At 33.8% G+C, this 8,060-nt stretch overlaps 1 non-coding gene across 1 annotated transcript; it reads right to left on the bottom strand.

Annotated features, from left to right (window-relative positions):
- Positions 1 to 7,461: 7,461 nt before the first annotated feature.
- Positions 7,462 to 7,535, bottom strand: TRNAY-GUA (transfer RNA tyrosine (anticodon GUA)). The gene has a single exon. It is a non-coding gene; the product is annotated as a tRNA-Tyr (tRNA).
- Positions 7,536 to 8,060: the final 525 nt, after the last annotated feature.

Raw genomic sequence — 8,060 nt, 5'->3', positions numbered from 1 at the left:
ATCTGTTGAATGTCATAACAGAGATATCCCACACACTTCTTCGAAATGGTCTTTAAGTACAGTGTTCTTATTTTCACTAATATAACAGTATAGAAGTTTAAAATGTAAATGTTATTTACTCAATGTCACAGAAATTGAATATATATGTGTGTGTGTATATATATGTGTGTGTGCTTGTACACGTACATCCCATTCATATAGCTTTCATTATCCTATACAAAGCATTGATTACCTTTTGTCAAAGTTTTAACCACCGAAATGTAGCTAGTTAAAAGTTAAATATCTTAGCCCTGTGTTGCCCTTTTGATAATGATGAGTAGAGAGCCTACTGAACTTTACAGAGCGATACAGATCTTCTGAGTTTTTCAGGAATTTTTTTGGTATAAAATAAAATGCTTTTACACATGAATGATTCACACAGAAGTAAATCTCTGCCCCTTTCAAGATTTTTAAAGCCCCAAAACAATGGAAAAGCTGTCACTTTCTGTTATTTTCAGGTCAAGCCTTACTTAAAAGACTGGTAAATCTGGTGGACTTTCCAGCTTCAAACCACAAATACACATTTTTAAAAGAAATTCTGAATTCAAATTACATGATAAATTCTTGGGTCATCTCTGCTTTCCTGGATCAGTCATAATGGAAGAGATTTCAGGCATGAAGCTCCATGGGGTCTTAGAGCAAATGAATGACTACACAATTTACCCCAAAATAAGACATTTGCATACCCTGAAACCTTTGCATTTAACCAGCAACCTTCTTCTAGAAGGACACCGACAAGGATTAGGAAGAATATCAGGTTCTTACACAAATAAAATTGAGACTTAAGCCTCCTGCCAGTCCTAGAGAAAACTACAACGCTAGGGAAAGAAAATAAATTCCTAAGATTAAGCCATTATTTCAGGGTATAAGAATGCTCAAGCGCCAAGTCCTGATCTCTTGGAAAGATTTATTGCAAGGCCTTCTAGACCGTGGTGCTAAAATACCTAATATACTTACTGCTCTATTTGCTTTTGGCTCAAAAATCAGACAAGACTGAGTCTCAAGGTAGAGACATCAGTGAAGTGATTGAAAAGGTAGGGACTGGTAGATTTTAATGAAGAATTACAGTTCCTACCTAGTTAATAAAAACACGGTATCACAATGGTGTCCAGGGCACATAATAAAAGCACCAAAAGAGTAGCTTAACCATATCTTATTTAGGTTACCTGCTTCATAACATGAAATTAGGAAATAACATAATTCAGGTTTGGCACATCAGTTCAAGTACACCATCAAAAATTCATTTGCCTTCTCATTTCCAGATCTACTGTTCTTAACACAGCATTTTTCTCATGCTCACAAGATATCTACTCATTATATCCGTATTGCTGGTGGTAACACTTATTTGTTAAAAAAAAATCTCCAACAACTCATCTGGAAATATAACACATGACCATCTTTAACTGCAGTTGAGACTGAGAGATTAAATTATTTTCTTTAGATATATTGATGTCCTGAACACAACTGCAGTTATGTTAGAAAGGAATAAAAAAGTTAAATGGATATTGGGTAGATACCTTCATTTTCTGCTCTGAATATCTCGTATTCATATATTAACCATGTATTTTGGTATTGAATTACAAGATGTCCATGATGAAATGAATAGAGAAATTGTTGCAGAAACCCTAACCTTGAGGACATGAAGTAAAAATGGAATACTACACTGGAGAACTGTTTACCTTTATTATGGAAACATAACAAACAACAAACTGTTTGGACTTTTTAAAGCTATTAAAGAAAACACAAAGTATATGGATATAAATGAAGTTACAGACCCCATTCTTCATTCCCAGAATAGAAGGATATAAATATGTATCATAGATTGTTTTGATAAAAAAGTATAACTTGCAAATTTTTAATGTATTATCTTATTTTGGAGATAGATATGCAATCTCATTTGAGATATCTTCTGTGAGATAACACTGAATTTTTAATGCTATTTGGAAGAGATTGTAGGAATAAAATGTTTTATCAATCCATTATGTTTCTGAGAGATGAAATTGGCATTTAGACATAGTTTTGCAATAGTCCTTTTAAAATAATTATATTCAGGTTTGTAGCTTCACATATTATTAGTAAAATGCTATCTTAGAATATACTGACTGTAACATCCCAATGCAAAATTCAAGCTTGCCAATTTTTGTTCAGATTCCTTTAATAAATTTCATTTGTACTGAACACTTCAGCTCTATTTAACCAAGGGAGAGATTTTCCATTTTATTGCCCATGTAAGATTACAACTTACTTTAACTCCATTCTTGTTTTTCAAATATGGTTATGCTATTATGAACATATTTTGTTAAGCACCCATCAAAATGTAGTGTAATTTTATCCTTTATTTTCTATAGTAGAGACTACACCATGAATTTTTTAAAATAACATTTTCTTTGATTGACTTCAGATTTCTTTCTTATCAATAAGAATTATATCATTTCTAATTTTCTCATTATGAAGCCACATGGATGTGAAATATAAGTCAACACAATAAAAAATGAGGCTGAAAGGGCTTGAGATTCTGTAAGTGTGCTGAAAGGCAGTTTTTGTTGTGGTTGTTTAATTACTCAAGCTATTACTTCATTGCTGTAGAAATATGATGGCTCCAATTTTGTTTACAATGTGATTGAGGAAACAAACAGGAAGGAAAAAAGACAATAGCATTTCATATGATATATTCATGATGAAAAATCAGCTTTCAAATATAGCATTCACTGTAGTGGGATCAAGAAAATACACAATGGCATTTTATAACATCTCAGAGCTACATGTGTGATCTAAAATTCAAATGTTTTACTTCTTGTTTTCCAATTTGGATGCCTTTTATTTCTTTTTCTGCTCTGATTGCTGTGGCCAAAACTTCCAAAACTCTGTTGAATAGTAGTGATGAAAGTGGACGCCCTTGTCTTTTTCCTGACTTTAGGGGAAATGCTTTCAATTTTTCACCATTTAGGATAATGTTTGCTGTGGGTTTGTCATATATAGCTTTTATTATGTTGAGGTATGTTCCTTCTATTCCTGCTTTCTGGAGAGTTTTTATCATAAACGGATGTTGAATTTTGTCAAAGGCTTTCTCTGCATCTATTGAGATAATCATATGGCTTTTATTTTTCAATTTGTTAATGTGGTGTATTACATTAATTGATTTGCGGATATTGAAGAATCCTTGCATCCTTGGGATAAAGCCCACTTGGTCATGGTGTATGATCTTTTTAATGTGTTGCTGGATTCTGATTGCTAGAATTTTGTTGAGGATTTTTGCATCTATGATCATCACTGATATTGGCCTGTAGTTTTCTTTTTTTGTGGCATCTTTGTCAGGTTTTGGTATTAGGGTAATGGTGGCCTCATAGAATGAGTTTGGAAGTTTACCTTCCTCTGCAATTTTCTGGAAGAGTTTGAGTAGGATAAGCATTAGCTCTTCTCTAAATTTTTGGTAGAATTCAGCTGTGAAGCCGTCTGGACCTGGGCTTTTGTTTGCTAGATTTCTGATTACAGTTCCAATTTCCGTGCTTGTGATGGGTCTGTTAAGATTTTTCTATTTCTTCCTGGTTCAGTTTTGGAAAGTTGTACTTTTCTAAGAATTTGTCCATTTCTTCCACGTTGTCCATTTTATTGGCATATAATTGCTGATAGTAGTCTCTTATGATCCTTTGTATTTCTGTGTTGTCTGTTGTGATCTCTCCATTTTCATTTCTGATTGATCCTCTACATAGAAAACCCTAAAGTCTCCACCAGAAAATTACTAGAGCTAATCAATGAATATAGTAAAGTTGCAGGATATAAAATCAACACAAAGAAATCCCTTGCATTCCTATACACGAATAATGAGAAAATAGAAAAAGAAATTAGGGAAACAATTCCATTCACCATTGCAACAAAAAGAATCAAATACTTAGGAATATATCTACCTAAAGAAACTAAAGACCTATATAGAGAAAACTATAAAACACTGGTGAAAGAAATCAAAGAGGACACTAATAAATGGAGAAATATACAATGTTCATGGATAAGAAGAATCAATATAGTGAAAATGAGTATACTACCCCAAAGCAATCTATAGATTCAGTGCAATCCCTATCAAGCTATCAATGGTATTTTTCACAGAGCTAGATCAAATAATTTCACAATTTGTATGGAAATACAAAAAACCTCTAATAGCCAAAGCAATCTTGAGAAAGAAGAATGGAACTGGAGGAATCAACCTGCCAGACTTCAGGCTCTACTATAAAGCCACAGTCATCAAAACAGTATGGTACTGGTACAAAGACAGAAATATAGATCAATGGAACAAAATAGAAAGCCCAGAGATAAATCCATGCACCTATGGACACCTTATCTTTGACAAAGGAGGCAAGAATATCCAATGGATTAAAGACAATCTCTTTAACAAGTGGTGCTGGGAAAACTGGTCAACCACTTGTAAAAGAATGAAACTAGAACACTTTCTAACACCATACACAAAAATAAACTCAAAATGGGCTCCTAGAGGAGAACATAGGCAAAACACTCTCCGACATAAATCACAGCAGGATCCTCTATGACCCACCTCCCAGAATATTGGAAATAAAAGCTAAAATAAACAAATGGGACTTCCTAAACTTCTTCACGACAAAAGAAGCTATAAGCAAGGTGAAAAGACAGCCTTCAAAATGGGAGAAAATAATAGCAAATGAAGCAACTGACAAACAACTAATCTCAAAAATATACAAGCAACTCCTGCAGCTCAATTCCAGAAAAATAAATGACCCAATCAAAAAATGGGCCAAGGAACTCAATAGACATTTCTCCAAAGAAGACATACGGATGGCTAACAAACACATGAAAAGATGCTCAACATCACTCATTATCAGAGAAATGCAAATCAAAACCACAATGAGGTACCATTTCATGCCAGTTAGAATGTCTGTGATCCAAAAGTCTACAAGCAATAAATGCTGGAGAGGGTGTGGAGAAAAGGGAACCCTCTTACACTGTTGGTGGGAATGCAAACTAGTACAGCCACTATGGAGAACAGTGTGGAGATTCCCTAAAAAATTGCAAATAGAACTGCCTTATGACCCAGCAATCCCACTGCTGGGCATACACACCAAGGAAACCAGAATTGAAAGAGACACATGTACCCCAATGTTCATCGCAGCACTGTTTATAATAGCCAGGACACGGAATCAACCTAGACGTCCATCAGCAGATGAATAGATAGAAAAACTGTGGTATATATACACAATGGAGTATTACTCAGCCATTAAAAAGAATACATTTGAATCAGATCTAATGAGGTGGATGAAACTGGAGCCTATTATACAGAGTGAAGTAAGCCAGAAAGAAAAACACCAATATAGTATACTAATGCATATATAGAGAATTTAGAAAGATGATAACGATAACCCTGTATGTGAGACAGCAAAAGAGACACAGAAGTATGAACAGTCTTTTAGACTCTGTGGGAGAGGGCGAGGGTGGGATGATTTGGGAGAATGGCAATGAAACATGTATAATATCATATATGAAATGAATTGCCAGTCCAGGTTCGATGCATGATACTGGATGCTTGGGACTGGTGCACTGGGACGACCCAGAGGGATGGTACAGGGAGGGAGGAGGGAGAGGGATTCAGGATGGGGAACACGTGGATACCTGTGGCAGATTCATGTTGATGTATGGCAAAACCAATACAATATTGTAAAATAATTAACCTCCAATTAAAATAAATAAATTTATATTTAAAAAAACAAAAGAAAAAAAATAAATGTAAAAATAAATAAATAAATCAAGGGTAGGGGCACTAATGTTCTTTTATTAAGTGAAGCGTCTAGAGAGACAGTCTATAATTGGTAGAAAACACAAATAACTAACAAATGTCATAAGATAGTGCTATAATAAAAAAAACTGGAAGGTGGTAGTGGTAGCAAGTGTATAGACTGATCTTTATCTATCAGAAAGTCAGTAATGTCTCTGTGGAAAATTAAGAGATAGTTACATAGTATATAGCTATATGAAGTTAACTAGAAAAGAAGTTTAAGATGAGAACACAAAAGAGAAGAAAAAATTTGCCTCTGGGAAACAGAATAACTGTAGGAAAAGATGGGCAAGGAACTGCTGCTTTTAACTCTAAATTCTTCTATATGTTATTTTTAAACAAGGGAATGTATTATGTTTATCAGATTTTTTAATGTATATAAGAAAATATAAGATGCTGTGAATATCTATGTGTTCAACATACCAGTTTAAGCCTGATGTACAAGATGGGAAAGTTAGGCAAATGCATTAAAAATTCAGAATCTTCAATTTAGAGAATGTAGACTAGAAGCTCTTATTGGGGTGGGGTTTGTTTTTGTTTTTTTTTTCTTTTGCTTTGTTTTGTTTTGTTTTTTGACGTTTTATTTTTAATTAAAGACATCTGTAACTCTGAGATTAAAAGACAAGTTTGTGGCTTATAATGTTTTTCCTCATAGAATGTGATTATTGAAGAAAGTGCACTGAAAGTTGCTTTCAAAACTACAATGCTTTGTTGAAACTTAATAAATGGCAATTCTTTTTTTCTTGGCTCTCTGAAAAAAAATTAAAAAATAAAACAAAATTCAAATGTTTTCAGGTATCTTAATGTAAGGAACAGACAAAGTCTTTTTAAAACTTTGTAGGACTCTAAAGACAACACTACCTCTCTGCTTTTGGGAAGAATGGATTGGAGACTGGAGACAGAGGGAACAAGACTGATGCAATGCTATTTTTAGTCACTTTGGTATAGAATAAGAGACAACAGAGTAAGAGTTAATCTTCTGCTGGCAGTTTCTTTCCTCAGAGATGTTATCTGTTGATTTATCTTTATTTTCTGGTTTTGAAAGAAACCTTGGCAGTACAGTAATGCAGGAGTGCTGGCCAACCTACCTGTGGATGCCAAAGTGTTATGATATCAAGAAAGTAGAAATATGGTTGGACTGTTTCTGCTGACAGTAACTGAGTTCATGAAATAAAGGTTGCAGGATATAAACTAGTTAACATAAAGGATTACCTACCTACCTATATGTAAAGGATACTCCACAAAGAAAACAAAAAACACCTATTTGTTGTGAATGGTGTGTTTGGCAAAGGAAAATTCTCTATATGTGTCTTATTATTTTTCTTGATAAGTTTTGTTGGTATATAGTTGATTTATAATACTATGTTGTATTGATTTCTGGCGTAAAGTGAATCAGTTATACATATACATATATCCATTTCTTTTTTAGATTTTTTTCCATATATGTCCTTACAGAGTATTGAGTAGAGCCCTGTGCTACACAGTAAGTTCTAATTAGTTATCTATTTGTCATCCCATATAGTAGTGTGTATATGTCAGTCCTAATCTCACAATTTGTCTCTCCTCTGTCCTTGAGATTGTTGAGCCAAGAATACTGGAGTGGGTTGCCACTTTCTTCTCCAGGGGATCTTCCTGACCCAGGAATCGAACCTGGGTCCTCCTGCATTACAGGCAGATTCTTTACCATCTCAGTCACCAGGAAAGTCTTCTTATAGCCACATTTTTTTCACTTTTCTTGAATACATATCTAGGAATAGAAATGCTGTGTCATTGAGTAGGTGTGTGTACATATATATGTGTGTGTGTGTGTGTGTGTGTGTGTGTGTGTGTGTGCTCATAACTTTATGAAATTTAAAGTTTCCAAAGTGGCTGAACCATTTAACTTCTATCATCAGTGTGAGAATTTCATTTACTCTAAATCCTTGTCAGAATTTTGTTTTATCAGTTTTAATGGCTGTAGAGTGTATCATATTATTGTTTTGATTTTATTTTACCGATCACTTACATTGAATATCTTGTACTTACTGGCCATTCATATATCTACTTTTGTCTTTTGCCCATTTTATTGGGCTGTTTTTCTTAATATAAATATCTGAGTATATTTGAATAGAAGTGCTTTGTCAGAAAAATGTTTGTGTTTTCTGTCATTTTGTAAACTGACTTCTCAGTTCCTTCATGGCATATTTTGAGAAGCTTAAGTTAAAAAAATTTTTTAATGATTAATGTG

This window comes from Budorcas taxicolor, chromosome 14 (assembly GCF_023091745.1).
Source record: "Budorcas taxicolor isolate Tak-1 chromosome 14, Takin1.1, whole genome shotgun sequence".
Taxonomy (NCBI): Eukaryota; Metazoa; Chordata; class Mammalia; order Artiodactyla; family Bovidae; genus Budorcas; species Budorcas taxicolor.
The sequence above is the reverse complement of the archived record's forward strand: the minus strand, read 5'-3'. Positions and strand labels throughout refer to the sequence as shown.